Source organism: Antechinus flavipes, chromosome 3, assembly GCF_016432865.1.
Source record: "Antechinus flavipes isolate AdamAnt ecotype Samford, QLD, Australia chromosome 3, AdamAnt_v2, whole genome shotgun sequence".
Taxonomy (NCBI): domain Eukaryota; kingdom Metazoa; phylum Chordata; class Mammalia; order Dasyuromorphia; family Dasyuridae; genus Antechinus; species Antechinus flavipes.
Genome location: NC_067400.1, coordinates 5,136,187 through 5,149,583, shown reverse-complemented (window position 1 = coordinate 5,149,583; position 13,397 = coordinate 5,136,187).

Below are 13,397 nucleotides of genomic sequence, written 5' to 3'. Positions count from 1 at the left end.
GCTTTAACTTGATTCCCTACTTTCTGTCACTCAAAATGAACAAACAAATAAAAAATGAGATAGATGAAAGACATTGATCATGTGAGAGAGAAAGCAGGATGAGTTTTGTGTGGTGGAGTCCTTAATGTAGCCATCCCCATCCCTCTTGGTTTGCAATTGAGGTTGAATTGCAGCCATAGTGTCTGCCCTACAGGAAACATAGCTAGGAGGTGACTGGCGCCAGTCATAACCCAGCTGCAGGGAGAACTTCCCTTGAAACTCAATGAATAGGAGGCAGGAAGAAAGTGAGGCTCTCAAGTGAGGCCTGCAGAAACTCCATGGGGCCACCAAGCAGAGCTGTGGCTTCAGTGTATCCACTGACCTACTGGGCAGGTGGTTCTCTCAGAATGGTCAGGCCTTAGTCAACAGCCTGCGGGACTGGCCTGGTTAATATTCAACTGAGATTCAGTAAGCAGGCAGCAGGGAGGTAAGCCCAGAGGCAACAAAGGGACTTCTAGGCCTGTTAGCTGCTCACTAGGTGAAGAGAGCAGCAATGGTGAACATGGTCTGGGTTAGATTAGGTGCCCTGAGTCTAATAAATGAGTGACCCCCTCAGCCCAGAAAGCCAGTTGGAGATCAACTCAGGGGTCATCATATTGATTGCAGATACCAAGGCACAGGTTGTGCAAAGTGTCCTTGGTACATTGCCACTGGACTTGATCCAGCTCTCTCCCTGCTTACATGCAGATTCAGTTCTGAATTCCTGCCCAGGTGCTACATATGTCATTAAGTACAGAACCCCGCGAAAAGTCCAGCTGCCATTTGGGCCGAGGCAGCTTCTTTGCACTAGGGGGCCCTTGAACATTCCCTGGAGGACCAATGGCCCAGCAAGGGCTATTTTCATTGACATGAGAGAGAACCCATGTAGCAGCCAATCCAGGAAAATGGTCAAGAAAAATCACTTTCAGATGGCTAAAGTGAGGCTTTCCTTTCTTGGTCCTATCAGATACTTTGTCAAATTACTTTTTATAGATCTGTGTATGGGTGGGTATGCACATGTGTGAGTGAATAAGTATAAAATCATTTAATATATATATATATATATATATATATATATATATATATATATATATATATATATATATAAAATGAGTGTAGGTATATATAATATGAATATATGTGTGTGTGAATATATATAGTGTGAATGTGTGTATACATAGAGTTTGTGAATGTTTATATGCATCAATGTGTATATATATGTATGAATATAAATGTATGAATGTATATATATGAATGCACATATATAGTATTAATTTACAATATTGATAGATCTATAGGTAGCTAAGTAGATGACACATTCAAACTCCCACTTGTTATTTGCTGTTATTCTCCCTCCCTTCCTCCTCTTCTCCCCTCTCCCCCCCTCTCCCTCCCTACCCCAGCCATAAGATAGAAGCTTCTAAAAGGCAGGAGCTGATTGATTTTTTTTTCTTTCCCCCCCCCCAGTGCCTAGCACAGTACCTGACACATAGGAGCAGTTACTTAGTTGCAGTGCATCGACAGCCTGACTAAGGGATTCATGAGGCACTCTCCTGCCCATATAAGGGTCCTACTGGACCAGGAAACTAGGAGGTTATGTTCAGATTATATTCACTTTGGTCTCCTCTAGAAGGCTGATGTGGGGCAGGTTAGCTAAAAGTTGTTAAGGGGAAATACCAGTGAAGACACCTATGCATTGAATTGTCTCAGAAACTCAATTCCAGTGGTCTCAGTTAAGAAGTCAGCCAGTCAACAGTCTTCTCTTGGACTTCATTATCCTTTAGCATTCTAGCTGAGGACAGAAGCCCTGAGGTCTCTCATGGCCCATAAACAAGGTCAGCATTAATGATTATTAAATTATATGTTATATGATCATAACCCCAAGTAAGTAGGTTACGAGAGCTGTGGAAACCACTCGTTAAAGACATTAGCGTGATAGAGCAGGGACTGGGGACTCCCAGAACAAAACCATTTAACCCTTTCCCCTTGACGGATTCATAATTCCATTTCTTATTTTGTTTGGACTCCACACTTAAATAAGTCCCAGAATCTTTGTTCACATTAGTTTGGACCTTGACTTTAGTGATGAAGGTCATGCTATGTTCAAGCCTTTTCATCATGTATGACTCTTGCTCTCATAGGTATTACACCAGGAGATGGTCCTTCATATCAGGATCTTCCACTGTCTTGGTAAGTCGCCTACTGTAATATGAGTATCAAAGGGTATACCTTAAGAGATAAAAAGGATTCAAGAATTAAGCACCATGAGACTTCAGAAATAATCAATTATAATTATGGAACTATACCAATAGTAGAAGTCCAAAGTCTCAAATTGAAGATCCCTCACCTTCTAGTCCTTTTGCATCCCTCCTTGCCCCTTCTTTTCTTTCTCTTTTCTTCTACCCCATCTAGTCCAACTGGTATCTGTGCAAGAAGTCACTGTACAGTATCACTACCAAGGACATCTCCAGCCTTTAATCCAGGGATTCCCATCAGCCCATTCCACTGTGTGAGTACACTGTGCATGTACTCCATAGGAAGGTTTCCTTTATGCCAGGCTTCTCTGGTAAATCTGCTTCTCTGGCCTTCACTCACTCATATTGCTTCTTGTGCTTTCTTCCAAAGTCTCATTCTTCCACGTAACAGGGCTTCAAATCCTTCACACACTTGTCACAGCCCAGCTAGGTCTTTTTATCTGATCAACCAGCAAGCATTTATTAAATGCTTCTTGTATGTCAGGCGTTCTACTAAACACTGAGAATACAAAGACAGAAATGAAATTGTCCCTGCCCTCCCAGATCTTGCGTTCTATCAAAAGAAATTACATGCATACATTTAGGCATATATAAAATATTCTCCCAATTAACTCAAATTTATAAAAATTCATGCCCAAGCCATTCTCCAATTGATAAATAGTCAAAGGATATGAATAGACAATTTTCAGATGAAATTAAAACCAATTTAAGTCTTATGAAAAGATGCTCTAAATTACTAGTGATCAGAGAAATGCAAAGTAAGACACTCTGAGATACCACTACACATCTCTCAAATTGACTCTGATAACATGAAAAGATAATGACAAAAGTTGGAGAAGATGTGGGAAAACTAGGACATTGATACATTGTTGGTGGAACTGTGAATGAATCCAACCATTCTGGAGAGCAATTGGGAGCTATGATCAAAAAGTTATCAAAGTGTGCATACCCTTTGACTCAGCAATGTTCCTACTGGGATTACATCACAAAGAGATGTTTGTCCTTTTTGTAGTGGCTAGAAACTGAAAGCTGAGTGTATGTCCATCAGTGGGGAATGGCTAATTAAGTTCTGATATATGAATGTTATGGAATATTAGTGTTCTATAAGAAATGGTCAGCAAGATGATTTCAGAGAGGCCTGGAGAGACTTACAGGAACTGATGCTGAGTGAACTGAGAAGAATCAGGAGATCATTGTACATTACAACAGCAAGATTATATGATGATCAATTCTGATGACCTGGCTCTTTTCAACAATGAGATAACTCAGGCCAGTTCCAATGATCTTATGATGAAGAGAGCCATTTACACCCAGAGAGAAAACTATGGGAATTGTGTGGACCACAACATAGCATTTTTACTCTTTCTCTTGTTTTCTTGCAGTTTGTTTTCTTTCTCAGTTTTTTTTTCCCTTTTTCATCTGATTTTTCTTGTATAGCAAGATAACTGGATAAATATGTATACATATATTGGATTTAATATATATTTTACATTAAAAAATATCCTTTCAGATAATTGTCTGTGACAGTAGGATTTGCCTCTGGCAGTACAGGTGTCAGGATGGGCTGTGCTGAGGAGGATATGAGGTTCTTGGCCACTTTCTTCCCAGATGTCATCAGTGGTGATGAAGCGACTGTGCCAGAGGCCTTGCTTGTTTTCCCCTGATATTACAGAAGGACAAATGGAGTATTTGTCATCCATGGAACCAGTCCAACTTTTCTGTTAGTAATCTGGCTCCTTTATGACCTACTTTACTATTCTGTAGAGTTTCTTTTGAGTATATGTGGCAGGTCACTCGTGCCTCTGTATTGCCAGGCTTCCACATCTCATGGATAAACATCAATTCCTGTGAGATATTTATATTGAAAGGTTGGTCCTTCCATGAGAAGCTTGCAGTCCTGAAACAAGCTCTCCTCTTCCTTTTCTGTCCTGTGATGGACTCATTCTCCATGCGTACTGATTATCCCAGATATCCATCCACTGTTGTATGGCTCTGGAGGCCATCCATCCAAATACAGGTTGAAAGATAAGCAATGGGTGAACTTCATACAAAATAGAGATACAACGATTTCAGTATTCACTATCAGCTGGTAGTGGGGGTGTCTTAGAATAAAATTTTTAAAAAATGATTCATAAAGGCACAAAGCACATTCAAGGTGTGATTGAAAAGGAGCTCAAAAGTCTATGAGATAGAAATGAGGAGAAAATATAGGAAAGACTTGCCAAGAAGCCAGTATAAAGTGTGGTGATTCTGTATGTGAGAAAAAGACAGAAGGCCGGTTTAGTGGCACATGGGATGTCATGTGAGCAGAATGAAAAGGGAGCTCTTGGCCCAAGCACAAAGGGCTTCGAGTTTCAGACAGAAGCATCAGGATTGGATCTTAGAGGCAACAGAAGCCATTGAAGTAACTGGTTGGTGAATTGCTTGTTATTGTTATAGGGAAGTTAGTCCTTCAACAGCCCCTCACTTGCTTTGACCCAGAGCCCCTCATATTCTGGCTCCTCACCTTTAGATGTGATTGATCCAACCTCATTATGCCTTTCCTAATATATTCTATCCAGAGCAGAACCTGTGGGTCTGGGGGCTATCTGATTAGGATAGGATGTCAGGATACAGCAAGATTGACAATTCCTGGGTTATGATCAGATTTCTCTCCCTTTAGCCTAATAATTTTTCTCCAAAGCTTTAGCAAAAGCACCCTTGAAAAAAGAGCATGAAGAAACAAAATAGGAACTACTGTGGGAAAACCCCCAAACAAATCTAAAAAAAAAATACAGGAAGAGGAAGATATTTTTGGAAAGAGGTGAGTTTTCTTTCATTCATATAAAATGCACAATTTATTAAGTTCAGTTCTGGAGATCTCAGACCATTTTTGGTTTAACTTCATGGAGGAACAAAAGGTCTTTCCACAGTCATTTAACCTCAGATTACAGAATAGTGTTTTAGAGAAAGATGACATTTTTGAGGGAGATTTCCTCTTCCACGGGGAACTATTAAATGGAGTCAATATTTATGAAGCTTTTAGCCTGACTCATGTAATTTGTAACTCCTGCCTGCATCTGTGTTCAGGGCTCAGCTGTCCTCAGGCCCATTAACTGCTCTAAAATTATGAGCTGAGATTTAATAGCCCTGTTGTGAACTATGCTGGGAGAGATAGAAAAAGATCCTTTAAAAGTTTGTTACCAGGAGGGGCTAAATGGTCAAATGAGATCTCTATCCTTGGACTCATCCCAAAGTGAAGGGGCAGGCACACAGAACTTTTCCCATGGAAGGTGAGATGTCATGCTGGAGAGTCATTGTCAAGCATTGGGAGAAAGTCAGATCAGGAGCGATATTCCTCCAAATAAACCTAAATCTAACAATCAAAGGTTTTCTGAGCAAATATGGTGAGAGATAGAAGAGCTATATAGAAAATGGGTCCTGTCTTTGAAGAAACTGATCTCTCTAGAGGGAGGTGCCATAAAGTTATGTGAAAGAACCGAAGGACAAAAGCCATCAGTAATAAATAGTGGGGAAATACTGGAATGAAAGCCAGGATCATCAGATCAGAATCCTGACTTTCTGTGACCCTGACAGTCATTTTCATTGATCTAAGTCTTCATCACTTGTTTATTAAGAAGTATTTATTAAACCTTAATATGTGCCAGACATTTCTCCAACCAGTGTAGACACAAAATGAGAAAGACAAATGCAGCAGGCCCTGCCATCCAGAAGCTATGGCCCAAATAGGGCATTGGTCATCCTTGGTAAAAATTAAGATAGGATGAGATGATTGTCTCTCAGTCCCATGTAGCTCAGAACAACAGATGATTCTAAAAGATTACAAGAGAGCTGGAGGAAACAAGTAGCAATATCAGGGAAGAACCCAGAGAAGGGAGAGCAATTAGTGTCAGAGGAGTTTGGGGATATGTCAGAAAGAAGGAAAGTCACAGCAATGAAAAGGGACAGGAGAATGATAGAAACAGATTGGACTCAGAGACTGATAAGGCTCCTCTCAGCTCTACAGTCTAGATGTTTTGATTCAATGATCATGATGCTGGATTATTAAAGGACGAAGGGTAGAGGGAGGGTTACGATAGGCTGAGAGGAACTGGGAGATGGATCTGTGGGAGCAGATTCAATGTTCACACTTGAGATGGAGACAAATGATGTGGAAGATTGAAGAAGAAGTCAGAGAATGGTCAAGGGCAGAGGATTTGATGATTCTATGGATAAGGTCGAATGAAGGAAATAGCCAAATTTGGAGTGAGGGAGAGGAAGGGCTGCCTGGCCACCTCTTCACCATCAATATCATAAGCTGGAGCATTCAATCATTTATTCAGAGTTTACTATGTGTCTGGTCCTATGCATGTAAATTTTCACTGTCAATAATATAAATACAAGCAACATGAGTCTCTTCTCTCAAAGAGCCTCTATTCTAATGGGGGAAGGCAACACATAAGAGGGAGTTAGGGAATGTTTTGATGGGACTGGGGAAGAAAGTGCACACTTGGTGTCCTTCCTCTTCCCTGCACCCATATAAGCTCCTGGTGCTTCTCTAGCTTCTTTCAGCTCTCCAAAGGGATTCCCTGCCCATGAACAGTCTCCATTAGTGTTAACAAAGGCTGAGATCTGTGGGCAGGGGAAGTAAAGAAGACAAATATAGCTATTGCTTGGTCTGTGAAAAGATTTCCTCTTCCTCAACTATTTCTGGGCATGGCTGAAAATACAAGTTGATGGTTATCATTCTGGTGTGTCCTTAAGAATACTGAATGCCAACAGAAGCCCAAGGAGTGCTGCCCTTCTGGGGGCTGATTGCCTTCCTGGGCACCAATGGTGGCACTCCAGCTGGAAAGTAACTGAGCAGAGACTTTGGAGCTGAGGTTAAAGTTCATAGCTGTGAACCCCATGGTTATGGCCTGCAGGTGTGAGTTTGCATGGCAAGAAAAAAAAAAAGTAGAAAAGAGAAACTGTGGTGGCCTAGAAAGGTGCATTTCTTACTATGTAATGAGGGAAGTGAGAGGAACAAGATGGGAAATGACTGCCACATATAAGTAAGAACAGAAGGGAGCAGAGGCTGCACCTTCTCAGGAACATGGGTGCCCACCCTCGGGAGATCAATGACATCCTTCTGTAGCTCATGTCTCCCACTAGAAGACTCAATACCTGAAAGCTAAAAGATCCCATTCTGCTGCCACAGCTGCCTTCAGTGTTTAATCAGCTCATCCCAGGGGATGCATAGTCTGGTTTTTGATGATCTTTTGAGGTCCTGAGAGCATTTCAAGGTGTCTTCATTTTCCACAACAGATATCAACATATCTAGGGTGACGACCTTCTTAGCATCCATCAAAAAAACCATGGAGAGTAAGGGGTCTACGCATCGCATGAGATGGCCTTTCAATTACTTTTGCACAGATGAAGAAACCAACTACCAAAGGTTGCCTCTGACCATTGTTGCATTTCTCTTCGACTTCTCTATCTTCTAGTTTCGTTCTGAGAATTATGCTGACATGGAGGTGGCTGACTTCTACACCAATCTGTCCACTTCCACCTTCAGCGTACCATGAATGTTTAAGTTCACATTTATAAATGGTGCCGTCTTGTTTTTCAGAGAGGTCTGATTTAGCTGCTCAGTGGGGAGAAGGAGAAAGCAAGGTACACATGGAAGGCTATTAAACATGGGGACTGAGGAGGGACTCTGCACAAGACATCTCACATAGAGACAATAGCAGATGGGTTCTATTGGTCAGCATGATCAGAAGTTCACTGAAGTGTCAGAGCAGACAACAGAGCAGAATAGCCTCAGGTCTCTCCTTGTCAGCATCTGAGATTGAGTTCCTGTTCCACCTGTTCCACAAATGATGAGGTAGTTCCGTCAACAAGGATTTGTAGAGCTCTTCCCTAGGCTAGAAAATTATAAAGAACCAGCATCAGGATTTCAATGTACCTTGCGGTCAAAATTTTTGAGTCTTCAATTAAAAAAAAAAAATGGTCCTAGAGGAAGTGGGACTTGGAGAACCTTAAGAGCTACATTGTGTGCCCTGCACAACCACTCCCTTACTCACTTTCAGCAGGAATGGATATGTTTGCATGCAAACAAAACAGTTTTTCCCCCTAGAAATTCTGCTTCCAGAGCCTCAATCATTAGTGACCCGCTTGGGTTTAGAGGCAACAACATAATTGGCTATGTAGTAAATGTAAAGTAGTAAAGACTACTGCTTTAAAAAAAAAAAAAAAAAAAAAAAACTTTTTTTTTTTTTAACTTTCTAAATGCTCTTTAAAGGATAATAGTCAAGTAAAAAAAAGGAGAAGGAAGAGAAGAAGATAGAGATGAAGAGAAAAAACAGAAGGAGAGAAGGAGAAGGAGCAGGGGGGAAAAAGAGGAGGAGGAAGAAAGAGAATAGGAGGTGGAGGAGAAGGAGCAGTAGGAGAAGGAAGAGGAGGAGGAGAGATTGTCCTGTCTGAACAGTTGTGAAAATCAATGAGCAAACAAGCTGAGAAACATACTCCTATGGGCTAGATGTTCCTGAATGGACCATTAACATTGAAAACTGTAGGCTAGATTCAGCCATGAAATACCCCTCCTCCTCCCCCCCCCCCCCGGTGTGTTTTCCTGTCAGGTTTCTATAAATAGGTTTACTTTTCACCATAGTTATAGAATAAAATTGGTGGGAGACTATAATGGTAAAAATGTACATTTATATGTTTATTTAATTATTCCTGCATTTGCTTTAACATATATACATATATAGAACATTTTTTTCTTTTTTGTTAAACTTAAACTTATCATGTATCAGATATCATACTCATTATTCTAAATGACTATTACATCATATATGATGGGATGTGCTACTTTATAAGTGACTGGCCATGTAAAGAGAAAACTCTTTGGATAGAGGCTCAAAAGCTAGCGTGCTTAAGATAAAAGATAGACTTTCCTTCTAAAAGATTAACCTTAGAATTCTAAAAAGATTTGGTTATAAATGTGTAGAGATTGTGGATTTCTATAACTCTAAACCTGCCAGGGTATGTGTGTATGTGTCTGTATATATATATATATATATATATATATATATATATATATATATGGGTCTGTGTGCGCATGTGTGTATACATGCACATGCATTTATACCTACTCTCCCACACATGTATGTATAGGTATGTATATTTACACACATATATGCATAGTTTCCCATACATGTACATATATGGGAGGGGTAAGTACATACATGTGTATATATATGTATTCTGTCATTAGTGAGCATTTATATTCCACTTTGTAGTTCTAACACTATACACTTGCCATATATGAGAACTTGTGTCTGGACTAGCTCTCTGAAGGATCTCAGTACCACCCAGAGTCCTTGTTCTTAGAAGAGGAGTGAAGAGGCAGGACTTATATGGGTGGTCAAAATGGAGTTCCTTTATTCCATTTTCTCTTAGCCTTATATATTCTAATATCCTTCTATAACCAAAGCACACTGCATATGAGCTAACTATATACAGCACATGCATGACCACATAAACAACTTGCTATTATGTGTAAATATTTCTTTGCCACTTGGTATCACTCTGCTTTAATTATAACATAAATTGTCACCACCTGCTGAGTTCTCAGGAAGGCTATGATCCTTTAGGGGAGATGGGGAGCCAAACTAGACAGTCAGCAAGTTCCTTCTGGATTGAAAGGTCTGATATCTCACCCAGATCTGCTTGATAAAAGATCATCCTTTGTTCCAGAATTGTAGAGAGAATCTGGTATTTTACCCATTATTTCTGCCCAGAAAATTAAAGCCCCATGACTGCTAAAATGAGTCTGGACTTCAACCACTATGAGGTCCTCCTTACTTCTTCCTCTCTTCTAACCATATGGATTCCAAAATGGGATACAGAAAACAAAGGGCTTTTAGCACTTGTACCTGTTTCTTCAGTTTCCATGGTGAAATAACTTATAACTGTTTGCTGAAGCTCTTTTAAATTTCAAATTCAAGACCTATTAGACCTTGAGTTGTAGTGGTGGTGGTAGTAGTAGCAGTAGCAGAAATAGGAGTAGCTACAACCGTTTAGTAGTGTAATAGTTGTAGTAGTAGTAGAAGTAGTAGTAGCAACAGCAGCACCACTATCACCAGCTATGGTACTAGCAGCAGCAGCAACAATAATTTTAGTAGAATAGTAGTAGTAGTAATAGTAATAGCAGCAGCAGTAGCACCACTAGCAGCAGCAGCAATATCAGTAACAGCAGTTGTAGTAACATAGTAGCAGCAGCAGTAGTAACAGTAAGAATTGTAGCAGCAGCAGCAGCAGCAGCAGTAGTAGTAGCAGCAACAACAAAACAATAGCAGCAGCAACAGTAATTGTAGTAGCAGCAGCAGCAGCTACATTTCCCTACTAGACTTTAAGTTCTTTGAGGACAGGACCCATCTATTTCTTATGCATCTTTGCATCCTCCATAGTACATAACACAGTTGATATAGAATAGGCACTCCTTGGAGTGCTTTTAAAAATACATGATGATTCCCAAACATCAGCAGAGGCATCTCTCAAATAAGTGCCTAAAATCTCAAAATAATGAAGCTAAATTAGAAAGACTACAGAGACATTTATTCTGAGCTGTTTTTTTTTTTTGTTTTGTTTTGTTTTGTTTTGTTTTGTTTTTACATTTGGAGAAACTGAGACCCAGCAAGGCTATGGAAATTGCCTATAATCATATAGGTATTTTCAAAAGATCAATTTGAACCAAAGTTCTTAGGAATTTCTCTATGCTTCTAGTCTTTGGATGAAGGAACTTTCAGTTTGACATGAATCCTTTACTGTATTCCCTTCCCTCTTCCAAATGTGGTATTTAACTAGATATGGGTAATCCAGAACTTACTGTGAGCCATGATTCTGGGGTATGAGCCCTCAGACAGATGGTTAACTGAACCCAAACCAAACACTCTTAATTGACTCCAGGCAAAGGAGGAATTTAACACAATTTAGCTTTGAAGATTGGATTCACCAGAAGTAGGAAAAGCAAAATTCCCCTTTGGCTAATGTGGAAGACAGTCCATTGCCTCCTCCCCATATTGTTTCTTAGCAAATTACACCGGTGTTTCTGGGACCATTCAGGTTGCCACATTATGGTCTAAGGTCATTGTCTACTTTATGGCTTACTCATGGTTTTTAACTGCAGTGCAAAGGATAGCACATATACAAGTGCCAGCTGGTGGTGAGTGCCACAGGACAAGAATCCTATTACTGACATCCTGCCATGCTCCCTGCCAAGGCCCCTGGCTTCCCACTGGCTTTGTAACCAAGTCCTCAGACTGACTTTCTACTATTCTTCACCCTTGTCTCTGCCTGCTCTCTGGTGGCCACCATGGAAAACCGATGCCTTGATAGTATAATAGCCCACTCGCTTTATTTGTAATTAATTTGTATATTCTTTTTGTAAATAACATGTAGAATTTGTGATAGTCCAAAATGCAACAGGAAAGATTTATGCAATTTTTAAAAGATCAATTAACTGAGAATGGGTCATAAGTTTTTGTTGTCCCAGTTATAGAGTTTCCTTTGCACATTATTAGGATTTCCTAATTTTCTATTTTCTTACTCTGGAATTCTACCCCCTTTTTACTTACTGTCTCCTTAGGACTTAAATTTTAAAACCCATTTGTCATTGTTTACTTGGTCTATTCCTAGGAGTGTTCATATCCCTGAATTATTCTGCATAAATTTTCCCTTTCATTTATAAATATATCTTTTTTTAGTGTCCTTGCAATTTATCTTCATAAGACATTCCTAGGGATGGCCTTTCAAGAATTGTGTACAAAAGATCAAGCAACATTTAAATTTTTATCTTCATCTATGGCCTCTTTCTGGCTATCTTATAATACTGGTTTGGTTATGATTCAAATGACCCTCTGATTTTAACATGACTTTGGGCTTCTTTTGAAATGTCTTTCCTCCCTTGTTACACATCGAAATATGGACTCTTGTCCAGGAATGAAATTTCATGTCAAAGGCTTAGGCGAAAGGGGGGAGGGAAGAGGGTTCTGATCAAAGAGACTTTAAACTGAAAAGGGATAGGAAAGGGAGAAAATAGCAATAAAGTCAGATACTATCAAAATAGCAGTTCAACATATGGATAATAATGATTCTGAGAACCATTAATTGACTACTCTTATTCAAGATGGAACAAAAACCATGGTTACATATGTATATGGACAAGTGAACCCAAACAAGGTGAACTTACTTCTTCTTGTGACAAGGAAGCAAATCTAACCTGGAAGCACTGACTCAGAATTGGTGATATCTAGATGCTTGGCAGGTGTATAGCTCAGGGGAGATTCCCTGGCTTAGGGAAGGGCCAGAATGTTGAGCATGGAGTCAGGAATCCAATCTGTCTTGTATACTGACTAGATAGGAGATGATCAGGGAGTTCATTCATTGAAATACACAGTTGAGATTTAGTGAACCCCTATCATGTACCGGGCACTGTGTTAAACCTTGAGGATTCACACACACACACACACACACACACACACACACACACACACACACACACACACACAGAGTATCCCTGAACTCAAGAAGCTTGCATTTTTCTTGATGAGGGAAAAGGAGAAAATAGGTTCACAAAATTAACCAAAAATAATCTACACAATGACATTATGGCAAGAAGTAATTGTTTGGAGGGAAGTCAAGAAATGTTGTATATAAGAGGTACAGGGAAACTGAGCCGTAAAAGAAAGGAGAATTTTAACCAGCAAAATTAGGGAGGAAGTGCATTCCTCCCTAAGGAGGCCTAAGGAAGATCCAGGGCAAAGGCAGGAGAAGTAATGCTAAGTATGGGGAACAACAAGGAGCCAGTGAGACTGGACATAGCTTACATGAAGAGAACTCATGTGCAAAATGTCTGGAAACACAGACTGGACTCAGGAAATGACTTAAATGACACATGACGAGATTGTATTTAATCTTACAGGCAATGGGGAGGCACCGGGGAACAAGAAAGCAAGGGAGAGACGGTCAGAGCTATACTTTATTAATATCAGTTTGTTAGTTATATGGAAGATAGATTGACAAGAAGCTGGAGCATATTAAAAAGTATAATAGGAAGGTGCAGAAAAGGTAGAAACAGAAGTGATCTAATTAAACACAGAC